The sequence below is a fragment of the Zingiber officinale genome, chromosome 4B, assembly GCF_018446385.1.
Source record: "Zingiber officinale cultivar Zhangliang chromosome 4B, Zo_v1.1, whole genome shotgun sequence".
Taxonomy (NCBI): domain Eukaryota; kingdom Viridiplantae; phylum Streptophyta; class Magnoliopsida; order Zingiberales; family Zingiberaceae; genus Zingiber; species Zingiber officinale.
Window position 1 is genome coordinate 81,880,479 of NC_055993.1, and position 17,694 is coordinate 81,898,172.

Below are 17,694 nucleotides of genomic sequence, written 5' to 3' on the forward strand. Positions count from 1 at the left end.
AACTACTATACAGAAAATGTAATTGACTCAACTTGATTTCCTTGCATTGAAGTTGCACTGATCAGTTCATAAAGCTGCTAGCATGTGTATCACTGTTGAATCTGCAGGTGTCTGAATTCCTAAATCTAGAATGCATTTCCATCTTTGGATTTTTTTTCACTGAACTTTAGTTCAGAATTCAAACTTCCAGGAAATCTCGACTCGAATCATGGAAGGTTAGCATGGAGTAAGATCCTATTTAGCATTGAACTGATTGGAGATCGAATTCAAGCTGTTGGGTTTTTTTTTCAATTATTTTCCTTTTCCGCAACTCATTTCTCTACATTCCAATTCAGAATGTAGCTGATATTTCCCTTGCATATCTAGTATTCTTCCTCAGTAGCAATCCTTAAGCTCTTCTTCTAAATTCTTTTGTATCATATGTGTTACTAAATCTTACACCACAAAAATAGTGTTCCCTCATATTTGCACAAGAACCTGACTGTTACTTCCTAAGTCTCTGAATTTTCTAGCTCAAGGACTTCACCAACATCAAGAATTAGAGTGCATCTAATCAGTTTGGAAGCCATAACTACTAAACATCACAATACACCAAATGACAATAGCAAGGCAATGCTTTAATACACCCACGGAATACCCTTTGCTCCCATTTTCCATAATAGCATAAAATTTAACTAAACTCCCAAAACATGCTCAGAAATCAGAGATATAAACATCATGAACCCACCTAAAACTTCAAGATCTCCCCACATATGCAACCCTACCCCCACACTTAGAATTTTGGTCATTCTAACTAATCAAGACATCAATCCAAACTCTCAATGAAAGAATGGCAAAGCAAAGGTGGTCAAGAATTAAAATGCTAGATGAGAATGTATAAAGAAAATTGTGAGGAAAGGAATTGGAAAGTATGAAGGGGAACAAAATTGACAAAATCCTCAATTTCCATGCACACAAATGTTATTGTGACTTTGAAAAGAAACTAAGCAAGTTCTAGAGTTTCAATTGCTATGAGTGCATGTCACACAAAGATAAAATAGTGCTTAGGCATAAAGTGTGTTGGTGCGGAAGCATCTGACGATCGAACTCGTGTTTTGATAATGGCAAAGGATTCAAAGTTAAGGTGTTTTGTGATTTAACATGTCTGCTTGAGTATTTCAGGAAAGTCCTAGCTGCGGTTAGGCAAAGAGAAAACCCTAGGGGGTGGTAACCGTAGGTCATAGGGGGCGGTAACCCTATGCGGAAAGTCTTGGCAGGTCGATGGTTTCAGGCAAAAGTCCTAGGGGGTGGTAACCCTAGGTGGAAAGTCCTGGTGTCGCGAACCAGGTGAAAGACTGGACTAGCCGGGAAGCGGATGTCCAGCAGAAAGTCCGGAAGCATCGAGTGCTGAGCAAAAGTCCAGTCGATCTGGAGGATCGCACTGGCAGCAGGTAAATCTCCTGAGTGGAGTAGGTGAGGACGCGTTCCCCGTAGAGGGAACAATAGGCATCGGGTCGACCAAGGGTTTCCGGTTGGAAATCCGAAGTTAGATCCGGATAGTCCGAAGACTGTCACAATATTCTTTATCATATTTATACTATAATTTTATGCTAACTTTGTGCTGCAGGGTGGTTTTTGTGATTAACATATCTTGCAGGGACCAAAGTGCATAATTACCCTCAGATGAACAGTGTCTGAGGCGCCTCCATGGAGTTTAGAGGCGCCTCGGGTGCAAAACCTGATCTGACTGCGTAACCAGATTGGAGGCGCCTTGGAGGAAGCCAAGGCGCCTTGGACAGAAGACTGAAGGCGCCTTGAAGGGCGTTGAAGGCGCCTTCAGGTCCCAGAAGTCAAAGGCTTATTGCAGCGAACTGATCGGGATAGAACTTAGCTTCAAGGCGCCTTGGAGCTTGTTTAAGGGGCCTTGAACACTGTTTAAAAGCAGGGTTCAAGCAGCACTTCACTACAACAACTCCCAGGCTTCCTTTCTTCAACGTGCTGCTAACAAGATCATTCCGAGGTGCTGTTGCGACATACTGACAATCTGGAACATCAACTTTGATTCTGTTATTGTTGGTATAATTTCTTTTTGTGCTTACAATTGTAAATCACTTATTGTACTTTTAACGAACTTATAGTTGTTGCCCACGGAAAGCGATCAAGGATCGCGGGCCTTCGAGTAGGAGTCGCCTTAGGCTCCGAACGAAGTAAATTCCTCTGTGTTTGTGGTTCTTTATTTTATTCCGCTGCGTTTTAATTACTCGACGATTGTTTTACGATTCCGATAATCGAAAGAAATAGCCGCGAGCGCTATTCACCCCCCTCTAGCGCGTCTCGATCCAACAATTGGTATCAGAGCGGGGTCATTTTGAATTGGTGCAACCACCATTCAAAATATTTTTTCGTGGTATTTTTTGTTGGTTTTTCGGAGTCGATTAGAAATTAGCTTAGTAGCTAAAATTCTAATTCTTTTCGAAATCGGTGTTGCTCAAAGTTGGTCAATACCACTTGAGCTCGTTTTTTTTATTCTTCCAGCACTACTAATCCAAGACTCAGTCTTGGAACAGATCTTCTTGTTTTTTTTTTTTTCTGTTTTGCAAGATTTAAATGGCCCAACAAGAAGGATATAGCACTGTTCGTCCCCCACTATTCTCCGGAGAAGACTTCGGGTATTGGAAGGGGCGAATGGAGACATATCTAAAAATCCAGTTCGAAATGTGGATGATCATCCGAACTGGATTTCAACTACCGACTGGTACTGATGGCAAACCAATCCCTTGCGAAGATTGGGAACCATCCTTCATCAAGAAAGTGGAAGCCAACGCCAGAGCTACATGCACCCTCCAGTGTGGATTGACCAAAGAAGAACTCAACAGAGTCGGTCCATTCTCATCAGCAAAGGAGCTTTGGGAAAAGCTAATTGAACTCCACGAGGGCACCTCGGAAACCAAAGTAAGCGTGATTTACTACTTAATAAATTGTATAACTTAAAAATGCAGAAAAATGAGACGGCAAGCCAGCTACATGCAAGAATCCAAGACATCCTCAACTCCCTCCACGGAATTGGGCAAAAGGTCGAGAATAGGGGCATTATAAGGTATGCACTCAACTCCTTTCTTAGGAGCACATTGTGGGCATCAATGGTAGATGCCTACAAAGTCTCTAAGGATCTATCTTGTATTAAATTAGATGAACTATTTTCGGAATTCGAACTTCACGAGCAGACTAATGCACAGCCACCCGAGAAAGGTGTAGCTTTGCTTGCAGGTACTAGTCGAACACGGGAACCAAAAGTACGGCGAAAAATTGAACCAGAATCTGAAGACGAACCCGACTCAGAAGATGAAGCAGACGAACTGACAAGCGAACTCGTGAACCTCGTAAAGAAGCTCTACAAGAAGAAGAAGGGCTTCAACGAGAAAGACTTGAAGAAGGTGGTACAATCCAAGGAGGCCCAACCAAGTTCTAAGGTAAAGTTTGAAGTTACCTGCTACGGGTGCAACCAGAAAGGACACATCATAGCCAACTGCCCCAACCAAAAGGAAGCCAAAAAGCAAAGAAGAAAGAAGGCCCTTAAGGCGACGTGGGACGAATCTTCTTCGGAGGACGACGACGACGAACTCGATCAGACGAGTTTACTCGCATTGATGGCCCGGGACCAGATCGTCGAGTCCGAGAACGAGAGTGAGTCAGAGGCCGAGTCCAAGCGAAGCCACGGATCCGCATCCATTTCCGAAGGGCCAGACTCCACTGTAAGTATTCCGAGGCTTACTAATTTAGTCAATTATTTATTACGCAAGTTAGCTAAGTCAAACCTTAAGATAAAATCACTTCTAAAGGAAATAGCTGTCCTTAAAGAAGTGACTAACACTAAATCCTTACCTGATCAAGTTCAGACTGAAAATTCTACTCATGTTCAAAAACTTGAGGAAGAAAATTCAAGTTTGAAAAATCAGGTCAAGGATTTAAAAAAATACTTTAGAACGGTTTTCTTTAGGTTCCAAGAATCTTGACCTAATTCTTGGGACACAAAGAGCCGTTTACAATAGAACTGGACTATGATATAAAATGAAAAAGAAATATAAATCTTATTTATCTTTAATAAATAAAACAAATAGTAAATCAGTCCAAGCATGGGTTCCCAAGTCCAAATTGGTCAATAAAATTGGACTTGATCAATATTGGGTTCCGAAGGATCAAATACACTTCCTCGATAGACCATATCGAGGCTATGATCCAATTAAAAGAAAAACGGTCTTAATAATTCAAAATTCAAAACCAAATTAAAAATTCGAAATTAAAATATAATTTCAAAATACAAAATTCAAAATCAAATTAAAATTTTGAAATTAAAATATAAATTCAAATTTCAAAATCAAATTAAAAATTTGAAATTAAAATATAATTTCAAAATTCAAAATCAAATTAAAAATTCAAAATTAAAATATAAATTCAAATTTCAAAATTGAAAATCAAATTAAAAATTTGAAATTAAATTATAAATTCAAAATAATTCGAATTCAAATCAAATAAAATATAGATGGAGGATCCAGACTCGCTGGCACCCCCAACTGAACTACCCGACAGGGTAACTGAACATAATCTACCCGAAATGGATAAAACAAGAGTAGATTACCCGGCAGGGTAATTAAGGTTAGATTAAAACGGGCTAGGTTTAACTTGACCCACAGTACTGGTGAAGTTTTTGGATGATAGTACGTTAGGGAAGCTTGGGCATCGCATGTCTAGGAAGATATGACTTCGACCTGGTGCATTTGGCCAAGTGGAACTGACCGCAGCTACCCTTAAATGGATCCTAACTAGTTAGACCAATGTTTAGTATTAAGCTCAATGGGTAGGACTATTTGGGAAACCTCGAAGGCATGATTACTTTAATGAGTTCCTTATGACTCACCATAGCCCAGAAGTTTATCCAAAGAATGCTTACTTGTTGAACCCAAAACTAAACATGAATCTAACACAAAGTTAAACCAGACCCTTAAATTCAACAATAATTCATCTCACAACAATTATAGGGTTCCCTGATTGAAAATTTAGATCGGGTGAGATGACTAAGAAATAATTTTTTAAAAAAAACTTAATTTCAAAATAATTTTTAAAACGTAATTTCAAAATAATTTTTAAAACGTAATTTCAAAATAATTTTTAAAACTTAATTTCAAAATAATTTTTAAAACTTAATTTCAAAATAAATTTTTAAACTTAATTTCAAAATAATTTTTTAAAACTTAATTTCAAAATAATTTTTAAAACTTAATTTCAAAATAATTTTTAAAATGTAATTTCAAAATAATTTTTAAAACATAATTTCAAAATAATTTTTAAAACTTAATTTCAAAATAATTTTTAAAACTTAATTTCAAAATAATTTTAAAAAATGTAATTTCAAAATGTTAACTAAAAACAATCATAGGTTTAATTGCTTGCTAACTTAGATTGGGTGAGATAGAAAAACTAAAGAGTCTACTTCAATTAAGCTATCTTCAAATCCATTAAAGAGAAACCAATTCAACTACTTTATGTGTAGGAATTGGATCAATGGATGTTGGATAGTGGATGCTCCAGACACATGACTGGAGATAAATTGAAGTTTACTAAACTCAAGTACAAGAATTTAGGATCGGTTGCATTCGGCAACGACGGTAAACTTAAAGTAATTGGAAAAGGTAATATTGAACTTAGTTCCAATTTCATTATTCGAAATGTTTTATTGGTTGAAAATTTTAACTTTAATTTACTAAGTATAAGTCAATTGTGTGACAGTGGATATCTAGTCAATTTTAATAAATCTGGGTGTCTAGTTAAAAACATTGAATACCCTGAGATTAGACTTAAAGGGCTTAGGAAGAATAACATCTACACAATTGACCTATCAATATCCTCAATAAAGTGTCTCTTGACACAACAAGAGGAAACCCAACTGTGGCATAGAAGACTGGGTCACACTCACACTAGACTCATTTCAAAAATGAGTTAAAATGGTCTAGTTAGAGGTTTGCCCAAATTAAAATTTATTGAAAACTCAATCTGTGATGCGTGCCAAAAAGGAAAACAAACCAAGTCAACCCACAAGTCAACCAACCTAGAAAGAACTAACTCCTTACTTGAGCTCCTTCACCTTGACCTATTTGATTAACATGGAGCCAAATCACTAAGCAAGAACCAATATTGCTTAGTGATAATTGATGACTACTCTAGGTATACATGGGTAAAATTCCTAAAAACAAAAGATGAAACCTATGAAACATTTAGTAATTTTTGCAAATTAACGGAAAATGAAAAAGATACTAAAATTAAAAGAATAAGAAGTGATCACGGGGGAGAATTTGAAAATCATAGGTTTACTCAATTTTGTAAAATGAATGGATACCAACATGAATTTTCATGTCCTAGAACCCCCCAACAAAATGGCCTAGTGGAACGTAAAAATAGAACACTACAAGAAGCCGCTAGGACTATGTTAAACGAATATAATCTAAATCATCAATTTTGGGCTGAAGCAATAAATACTGCAAATTATATTCAAAACATAATTTTAATTAGCAAACCTCACAATAAAACACCTTATGAACTTTACTACCATAAAATTCCCAACCTAAACTATCTAAAAGTATTTGGTTGTAAAGTTCACATTTTAACTACAAAAGATTACTTAGGAAAATTTACACCCAAGTCTAACCAAGGAATATTTTTAGGATACTCCTCAACCAGTAGGACCTTTAGAGTATATAATCAAAATACCTTGAAAGTTGAAGAAACAACTAATGTAATATTTGACGAAGAAAACAACCTACCTAATATAAATGAAAATATTTACATCAATCCAAGAGCTATAGAAGATGATGAAATCCAACCTAACCTTATTGAATCAGAAGAACTAGTTTCTGACCCACAAATAAGACCAACTAGAGTAAGTACCTCTCACCCACCTGACCAAATTTTAGGTGACCCAAACCTAGGAGTCAGAACTAGATCCTCCTATAGAAATCTTAGTCAGATTGCCCTTATTTCTAAAATTGAACCTAAGACTATAGAAGAAGCCCTACCTAACCCAGACTGGATCATAGCAATGCAGGAAGAACTAGCACAATTTGAAAGAAACCAAGTCTGGGACCTTGTACCTAAACCCATAGATAAATCAATAATAGACACCAAATGGGTTTTTAGAAACAAGTTGGATGATCAGGGTGATATAATAAGAAACAAAGCCAGACTAGTAGCCAAAGGGTTTAGTCAAGTTGAAGGCTTAGACTATGATGAAACCTATGCACCGGTAGCTAGACTCGAATCCATTCGAATGCTATTAGCCTATGCAGCAAATAAAGGGTTTAAGTTATACCAAATGGATGTTAAGTCAGCCTTTTTAAATGGATTCATCAAGGAACATGTCTATGTAAGCCAACCCCCAGGATTTGAAGACCTAGACTACCCAAACCATGTATTTAAACTAAAAAAGGCATTATATGGACTAAAACAAGCCCCTAGGGCATGGTATGAAAGATTATCTAACTACTTAATATCCAAAGGCTTTAACCAAGGACATATAGATCCTACCCTGTTTGTAAAAACTATAGAGAAAGATATTTTTATAGCCCAAATCTATGTTGACGATATAATTTTTGGCTCAACTAACTCTAAGTTTTTAAAAGAATTCGTTAAATTAATGGAAAATGAATTTGAAATGAGTATGGTTGGGGAACTCAACTTTTTCTTAGGCTTACAAATAAAACAAACCAAAGATGGAATCTACATTTATCAAACTAAATACGCTAAGGAATTAATTAAAAAATTCTGCATGGAAAACTCAAAAATTATAAATACTCCAATGACAACCAACATTAACATTGACTCTGACCCTGAAGGAAAACCAGTAGATCTAAAGTACTATAGGAGTGCCATAGGAAGCTTACTTTACCTAACTGCAAGCCGACCCGACATATTATTTGCAGTAGGTATGTGCGCAAGATACCAATCCTGTGCAAAAGAGTCACACCTAACATATGTTAAAAGAATACTTAGGTATATTAAAGGAACTCTAAATGTAGGACTTTGGTACCTAAGAACTTGCACCTTTGACCTTTATGACTATTCTGATTCGGACTATGTCGGGTGCAAATTAGACATAAAAAGTACAAGTGGTAGCTGCCAGATTCTAGGTCAGTGCCTAGTAAGTTGGTCAAGCAGAAAGCAACATTGTGTTGCTCTATCCACTACAGAAGCTGAATACATAGCTCTAGGAGAATGTGCATCTCAACTGTTGTGGATGATCCATACATTAAAAGACTATCAACTAGAATATAAAAATACAAAAATCTTTATTGATAATATCAGTTCAATTAATCTGACCAAAAATCCTATTCACCATTTTAGGACTAAATACATAGAGGTAAAATACCATTTTGTAAGGGATCATGTAGCTAAGGGTGAAATTGCACTCAACCATGTTGAGTCCAAATCAAACCTAGCTGACATTTTTACAAAACTCTTACCTGAACTTGAGTTCAATGCGCTTAGAAGGCAAATAGGAATGTGTTGGATAGAGTAGATGTCTCATTTTGTTTAATTATCTTGTTTTTTTTTAAATTCTAGGGAAAATAGTTTTCAAAATTCCAATTTATTAGATTTTACAAAAAATTGGACTTAGCCTAAGCTTTCCCCCTATATATCATGATCCCCTAGACTTAAGCCAGAGCATCTCACAAACACCTAGGTATACCTTGATTGTGTTTGAAAGACATAGAACGGTGTGAGATGCATAGGGTACAGCCTGGACTCAAGAATGCTTATATCTGTGCATCAATATGAGTCTGGGCGTTAAACACGCAATATACATCAATCAAGTCAAGTTTTCTAGCTCTAGTCAAATCTAACTGGACCAAATTGACTTAACTTGACTAACCATGTGAAAGTTGTTGCCCTGTAGGCAATCAGCAAGTAGCTAAATGTTAGACAGTTGGTAAAGCATACTCAGTTTTCTGGTTAAGCATATTTAATCTTTAGGACTCTGATACCTCTTAAAATCAATCTATTGAACTTGACTCATGCTTGGACTTAAGGACCAACTGACTTCCTAAACCAAATTTTTAGCTACTCTGCTCCCTCCTAGCCCTAAAATTTAATAAGTATTGTTTAAAATTAAGCTAAGTTTTTTTTTCTAAGCTATAGCTTTCAAAATCCAATACTTGCAAAGAGCTTAGCTTTATTTTCAAAACTTTAAATCTTAGCTCACTTTGAAATCTAACTTTGTAAATTCTTGTTTTCCTAAGTAAAGCACAGTCTTGCAAAATTTAACTCATTGCTTTCAAAAATTAAAAAGCGACTTCAAAAATATTTTCTCCAACAAATTTTCAAACAAGTACTCCTCTATGTATAGTTTTAACTAGCTTTTCAAAAACTGTCAAAATTTTATAATTTCAACCAAGTTTCCCAAGAGCTAACATCATCCTTTCACTTAGCTAAAAGTAAGAAATGAAAGTTATAAACTGTTAAGTGTTTTCAAAATCTTGTTATTCCTCTTTAAAATCAAATGATTATTTTTGCTTATTTTTGATATATGGCAAAGGGGGAGAGTAGCAAATTCAAATTCAAATACACTTGTAGCAAAATCAAAATTCAAATTTAAAATAATGAATATTAAAGGGGGAGTAACAGTTAAGGGGGAGCCTATACTTGGTGCTATACTTTAAATTCATAGAATTTACTTTAGCAAATTTGCTAAGCTTGCTTTGAATGTTTTCATCTACTCGTTATTTGATATATGTTTACTTAACTTTGAATTTGAGTTGCCATAATCAAAAAGGGGGAGATTGTTGGTGCGGGAAGCATCCGACGATTGAACTCGTGTTTTGATAATGGCAAAGGATTCAAAGTTAAGATGTTTTGTGATTTAACATGTCTGCTTGAGTATTTCAGGAAAGTCCTAGCTGCGGTTAGGCAAAGGAAAAACCCTAGGGGGTGGTAACCCTAGGTCATAGGGGGCGGTAACCCTATGCGGAAAGTCTTAGCAAGTCGATGACTTCAGGCAAAAGTCCTAAGGGGTGGTAACCCTAGGTGGAAAGTCCTGGTGTCGCGAATCAGGTGAAAGACTGGACTAGCCGGGAAGCGGATGTCCAGCAAAAAGTCCGGAAGCATCGAGTGCTGAGCAAAAGTCCAGTCGATCTGGAGGATCGCACTGGCAGCAGGTAAATCTCCTGAGTGGAGTAGGTGAGGACGCGCTCCCCGTAGAGGGAACAATAGGCGTCGGGTCGACCTAGGGTTTTCGGTTGGAAATCTGAAGTCAGATCCGAACAGCCCGGAGACTGTCACAATATTCTTTATCATATTTATACTATCATTTTATGCTAACTTTGTGCTGCAGGGTGGTTTTTGTGATTAACATATCTTGCAGGGACCAAAGTGCACAATTACCCTCGGATGAACAGTGTCCGAGGCGCCTCCATGGAGTTTGGAGGCGCCTCGGGTGCAAAACCTGATCTGACTGCGTAACCAGATTGGAGGCGTCTTGGAGGAAGCCAAGGCGCCTTGGACAGAAGATTGAAGGCGCCTTGAAGGGCGTTGAAGGCGCCTTCAGGTCCCAGCAGTCAAAGGCTTATCGCAGCGAACTGATCGGGATAGAACTTAGCTTCAAGGCGCCTTAGAGCTTGTTTAAGGTGCCTTGAACACTGTTTAAAAGCAGGGTTCGAGCAGCACTTCACTACAACAACTCCCAAGCTTCCTTTCTTCAACGTGCTGCTAACAAGATCATTCCGAGGTGCTGTTGCGACATACTGACGATCTGGAACATCAACTTTGATTCTGTTATTGTCGGTATAATTTCTTTTTGTGCTTACAATTGTAAATCACTTATTGTACTTTTAACGAACTTATAGTTGTTGCCCACGGAAAGCGATCAAGGATCGCAGGTCTTCGAGTAGGAGTCACCTTAGGCTCCGAACGAAGTAAATTCCTCTGTGTTTGTGGTTCTTTATTTTATTCCGCTGCGTTTTAATTACTCGACGATTGTTTTACGATTCCGATAATCGAAAGAAATAGCCATGAGCGTTATTTACCCCCCTCTAGCGCGTCTCGATCCAACAAAGTGGTCCTCTCTAAGTATTATCATGCAATCAAGCTTAATTAATCAAATTGGAATTCACCACCATTTTAACCAATATCATGTAAGAAAAGCATCCAATCATGTCACGTGACCTAAAATTGATGATCAAATTTAAGAAACTTTTACCATCTTAAAAGTATTACTAAAACAATTTCATGGGAAATTTTATTCCAAATGAAATGCTATGTAGACTAGACAAAGTGCAAAATATGGAAGCAAAATGCAAATGTAAAGTATGAAACTAATGAAAAATATAAAGCAAAAAGAAAAGTAAGGAACGAACTCCCCTTTATTCTTGGCGGTTGAAGAAGATTTAAGAGTAGAATCCATGCCAGTATTGGAATGGTCCTTCCCGGTGGTTGGAGTCGATTGAGCTGCAAAATCCAAGTTAGACATGGAATAATTGTAGTTGCAGTCAAGTCCACTTCATCCAACATTTTTCCTTTGAAAATTCTTCCTGGAGGTTGGAGGCGGTTTAGATGGAGCAACCATTTTGGAAGCCTACGACAACCTACAAGGCCAAAGAAAAACAAAACCTCTTGCAAGTATGGGAAAATATTAGTTTTTACATTACATGGTTCAAAAAATATATCACATCCAACAAAATCAATTAATGATACCTTTATAAAATCTTCTAATGAATCACAAGAAATACTAACCTTGTCATGTTGAAAGATACCTGGAGGTTCGAAAATGGTGACTGTGACCTCCTCATCATCAGATAATAGTTCAGGCTCTGGCTTAGGTGGTGTGTCTAAGGGAAGTGATTCTTGGGGCTCTGCTTCCGTAGCACAAGTCCCTACACTCTCATCATCAACATCTGGTTCAGGTGATTCTTGGGGTATTACTTCCAATGTGCAATCCCCTACACTTACATCATCATCTACATCAGTACCTACATCATCAACAACATCTACAACAACATTATCAGTAGAGTCAGAAATTTTTACAACTACAGCATCACAACAAGAAGTATTAGAGGAGTCCTGTGAAATAATAAAATCAAGATCAGGCCTGTAAAAAATAATACAATCCCTCTGCTCAGGCACCTCAATATTTGTAGGAAAAGTCTCATCAACTCTTAAGGTAACCGGTTGCCCATTTCTAAATTGTTGAGGGTTGGCTGCCATGGTTTCCAAAAGTTTCATAGCTTCATCAGGAGTCTTATCAATCAAGGGTCCTCCACTAGCTTTATCCACCATGTACAAATCAAACGGCGAAAGCCCATCATAAAAATGTAGAACAAGCAACTGATCACTGATTTGATGTTGAGGACAACTAGAGCAAAGTTCCTTGAATCTCTTCCAATATTCACTCAATGTCTCCTCCTTGAATTGTTGAATACCACGAATCTTTTTCCGCATAGCTATATAATCATTCTGAACTTCTTGTAGGCTTTGATATGCTGGATATGGCTCAGTAGATTGACTATGTGCAACCTCGTACCTGAAACTTGCATAATCCACAGGTGGGTAGTACTGACGTTCAGATTGATAGAACCAAGTCTGAGGCTGATAGTACTGATAGTATGGATCCATGGTTAAAGAAATTCATGTTCTTACACTAAAACACTAGCAATAAGATCAGAAGATACAGGAGCATAAAAAATCAAACACATGGATATATGAATATGAAAGCACTCAAACAATTTTTTTTTAGTTTTCAAAATAGAGAAAAATCCTAAGATTATCAAACACCGCTACATTCCCCGGCAACGACGCTAATTTTGATAAACCCTAATTTTGTCGCAAAATGGGTATCAAAAGAATTAAGTACCGAATTCACTCTACACTAATGTAGCATAGAGATGACTCAGGTCGTCTCCCAACGAATGTAGTCAATGCTTGATATTTTAGGATTGATTTATTATTTCTTTTGGTTTTTTTGACAAGAAATTGGGGTTTTGGGATTTCGTTGAATTCTTAAAGTAAGGAATGAAATAGCAAAACAAGTATGAAACTAAATCTAATGCAATGGAAGAAATCCTATCTATCTATTAATCATGAACCCACAACATATTGTCACACTATGCTATGAATTACATTATTAACAGATCCAAACAAGTTAGAAACTAAACAAGAGCAACATAAGAACAAGACAAGAACAAAAGATCAAATACTCAATGGATCAAACCACCATCTGTCAGATGGTAGAAGATTTATTCAGATTCATGCTAATGAGCAGATAAGAAACCAACAATACTAAACAAGAACAAAACCTAATCAGATTCAGTCAATTACTGAAACAAGAACTTGAATTCAGATGAACAGTAGATGAAATCAATTCAAGAACAACTTGCAAAACAACTTCAGATCTATACGCAGAGATTCAACAAGCATACAATGGAATCAAAGAAAGGAAACAGATCTAAGAATTCAGCTAACTCAAGCAATGTAAATCTACAAAATTAAACGGGCACAAATTTTAAACTTGAACTAGAAATAGAACAAAACAAAATGCAGTAATGGAGATTGGGGAAAGTGATGAACCAAAGTGAGCTGGGCATTCCCGAGTACTCACTGATCTTGATGAAGATGTCAAGATATTGCAAATGAGGAGAAATCAAACCAACGATCTCTGAAACTGGCAGATGCGGCAGGAAATGGTGTAGAAATCAGAAGAGAAAGTAGAAGCAAACACTCATGCCCCTTTAGATGGCTGCAGAGCTTCGAGGAAGATGGTCATCGGCTTAAAGATCAAGAAACCAGATCGAATCTGGTTGCTTCTCAGCTTCTTCTTCACACAGGAATTGCGGCAGAAATGGAAATCAGATGGGGGAAATGACGTCGCCGGCTTGAAGATGGCTGATGACCGGAGGAAGGGAAGTGCCCTTGACCTCACTTGCTTGCCGGCGGTGGAGTGGATCGGAATCGCCGGAGAAGGATCGCACCTCCTCTGTTCTTCGCGATCCCACTGTAGAAGTTAACGAAGCCCCTGTAACGTCTCATTTCCCATTTAAATCGAATCTCAGATATGTGATGAACGGCTGTGATTATTCTGCCTCTGATCCAACAGTGAATCTTGATCTAAATCTGATCCAAAGGCTCAAATCTTCATCAAGGGTCCTGATCTATTCTTTCCTAGCTCGGATGGACCAAATCTTCAATGGATGCTTCAGATCTCTCGTAATCTTAAATGAACGGTTCATGTGGCTCCAAAGCTTGATCTTCTTATTTAAGCTCGGATTTGAGTTAAATCTGGTTTGATCAACCTCGGATCCATGATCCCTTGATGCCTACAAAGAATATAACCAAATATTAACATCAAATACCACAAATATGATGTAATTTGCAATTAAGTCCATAAATGGCTCAAACTCATGAAACATGATGTAAACATGACTTTAACATATGCGAAGATTAAAATGTATGCCTATATGGATCAAAATGTCATGACAAAATACTGGTTATCAAGCTCCTCAAGGGGACATCATCAACCTAGATTACTAGGACACAATTTTTTTCTATAACCAACAACACACCATATAAATAATATTATTTCTCAACCTATCGGGCCTTTTGATTTAATGAGCTAAATCTCACCCATTGATAAGTCAAAGAAATAAATACTAAGTATACGTGCTTGTTGTTATATCGGGATTAAGAGTACACACTTCCATAATAACTGGGGTATTGTTCTTTTATATAGTTAGTATAAAAAGATACTACCTCAAATGATCCTGCTCAATACACTCATAGTGTACTAATGTAATTTATTAGTCAAGATAAACTAATACCTAATCACACTACAACCACTCCAATGGTTTGTCCCATTTCATCTTGGTTGTGAACAACTGTTTATAATTTATAAGGAACTGATAACATGATCTTCTGTGTGTCTCCTCACACTATATTATCTACAATATAAATTAAATGGACAACTACACTTAGCATAAATGTAGACATTTGACCAATGTGATTCTTATTTCTAAATAAATGTTTATATAAAAAACTAGGCTTTTAGTATACATTCCAACAAATACTCACTGCTCGACTGTTGATATTAACTTTACCAGGATTTATAGCCACTGCTCGGTTGTTGACTTCTATATTTGACGCGAAGACTCTACTTGCTTATACTTATCCAGATAGCTCAAGGTTCTGGGACACTTGATAGATTTTCATTCATATTCTCCTGCATTCATGGAACAAATATTTCTACAAGTGTATCTGAACTTAATCACATACCTCTCACCTGGCCCTGTAGGGCTGGAGATGGTTTGCGCTCCAGGGCCGCTCAAGTTCTCTCCCATTTTCATCTTATAAATAGTAACCTCCCAAGCAGAGCTTCTGAATGACTTTATATGGTCCTCCCAATGGGGCTTCTAGCTTGGTGAAGTTGCCAATTGATTTTACTCTCTTTCATACCAAGTCACCGACTTAGAATTACTTCGGGATCACCCTCCGATTGTAGCTCTGCTTCATACGCTACCGATAGGCCATGAGTTGGATGGCGACCTTATCTCGTACTTCATCCACCAAGTCGAGCTCTATGAGCTTCTGATCGATGTTTCCCTCGTCGTAGAGCTGCACCCAGTCGAACTATGCTCCTACTTCGACCAACACCACGATCTCACCAGATAGAACGGTGTTATGCCTGCCGCCTCTCTAGGTGTGGTGCGATAAACCCACAATACGCTTGGGAGTTTGTCGACCCAGCTGCCTCCAGCATGGTCGAGCTGAGCCCGAAGCCCTTTAAGGATTTCTTTATTGGTGATTTTTGTCTGGCCGTTGCTCTATGGATAAGCCACTGAAGTGAAAGCCTGTAGGATGCCATAGCCATCACACCACTCTTTGAGCTTCCACCCTGAGAACTGCCTTCCGTTATCCAAGACGAGCTTGTGAGGGATACCAAACCGACACAAGATGTTTTGCCATATAAATTTGATGACCATATGCTCGTTTATCTTGGTGAGCGACTTGACCTCCACCTATTTTGAGAAATAATCTACTACCACGAGTAAAAACCTTCGTTGCCCAGTTGCCATGTGAAATGGTCCAATGATGTCTATGCCCCACTGGTCGAACGGACAGGACACAGTGGATGCTTTCAACTCTTTGGTAGGTCAGTGCAAGATGTTCTAGTATTTCTGGCAGGACAGACAAGTGACTACCATTTGAGCGTCGTCGTCTTGTAATGTAGGTTAGAAATATCCGGCTAGCAAGATCTTGTGAGCCAGTGATCTGCCGCCCGGATGACTACCACAAGAGCATTGGTGAACTTCTTACAGGATGTACTGAATGTCATCCGATCCGATGCACTTAAGCAGCGGCCTCGAGAAAGCTCTCTTATATAAATGATCTCCAATTAGTGTGAACCGAACGACTCTCCTTTTTAACAACCTAGCTTCCTCCTTGTCAATCGGTGTAGCACCCGATTGGAGGAACTCTATCAATGATATCCTCCAGTCACTCAGGGAGCTCATTCCAGCTATCCTGTTGATATGTGTAACCAGTAAAACCTACTCGATCGGCTTATCTATGACGATCAGAGATAAAGAACTTGGTAACTTAGCCAGCTCGTCAGCATACTAGTTATCCGACTGGGGGACCTTCTGTATTATTACTTCTTAGAAACTTATCTTCAATTTTTTGAAAGCTTCGCCATACATCTTGAGCTGAGCATTATTTATCTCGAAGATCCCCGATAGTTATTGAGCTGCCAGCTAAAAATCTGAATGGATGAGGACTCTTGTGGCTCCCACATGCCGGGCTGCTTGCAGGCCAACTATCAAGACCTCATATTCTACCTCGTTATTTGTAGACCGATAATTCAACCATCTAAACAACTGCATCCTATCCTTACGCAGTGATATTAAGAGGATGTCAATTCCACTGCCTTGCCAAGTTGATAAGCCATCCACATATATCTTCAAAGTCGCGCCCGACTTGGTGTTCTGTACTTAAGTGATGAAATCAGCTAAGACTTGAGTCTTGATCACAGTTCAAGGTTGATATTGTATATGAAGCTCACTCAGTTCGATGGTCCATTTAATCAACCGTCCGGATGCCTCTGGGTTAAGGAGGACTTTTCCTAGCAAGCTGTTAGTCATCACCACGATGGGATGTGAGAGAAAGTATGGACGAAGACTCCGAGCGGCGAGTACTAGCCCGTATGTCAACTTTTCGAGACAAGTGTAGCGGGATTCTACATCTTTCAATATATGACTTAAGAAATACACCAGTGGTTGTTCAGAACCGTTCTACCGCACCAATGTCGAGCCAACCGCACCAACGCTAAGCCAACCTCATGCTCTATGGACAACAAATATATCCAGAGCGGCTCGCCGACGATGGGCTTTGCTAGTACAGGTAGGGAGGTAAGGTATTTCTTAAGTTCTTCTAGTGTCTTGTCATATTTTGTGTCCCACTGGAATTTGTCGCATGGGTGACTCTGATTGAATGATTTGAAGATGAATTTTGACAATACGGTGATCTGTCCGGTCAGCCGTTGTGCCTCCTTTAAGTTGTAAGGGCGGGGGTATATCTTGCAGTGCTTTTACCTTTCTCGAATTTGCCTCGATTCCTCGCTCGGTCATGATGTACTCGAGAAAGCGACCACTCTTTGCCCTAAACAGACACTTGCTTGGATTCAGCTTG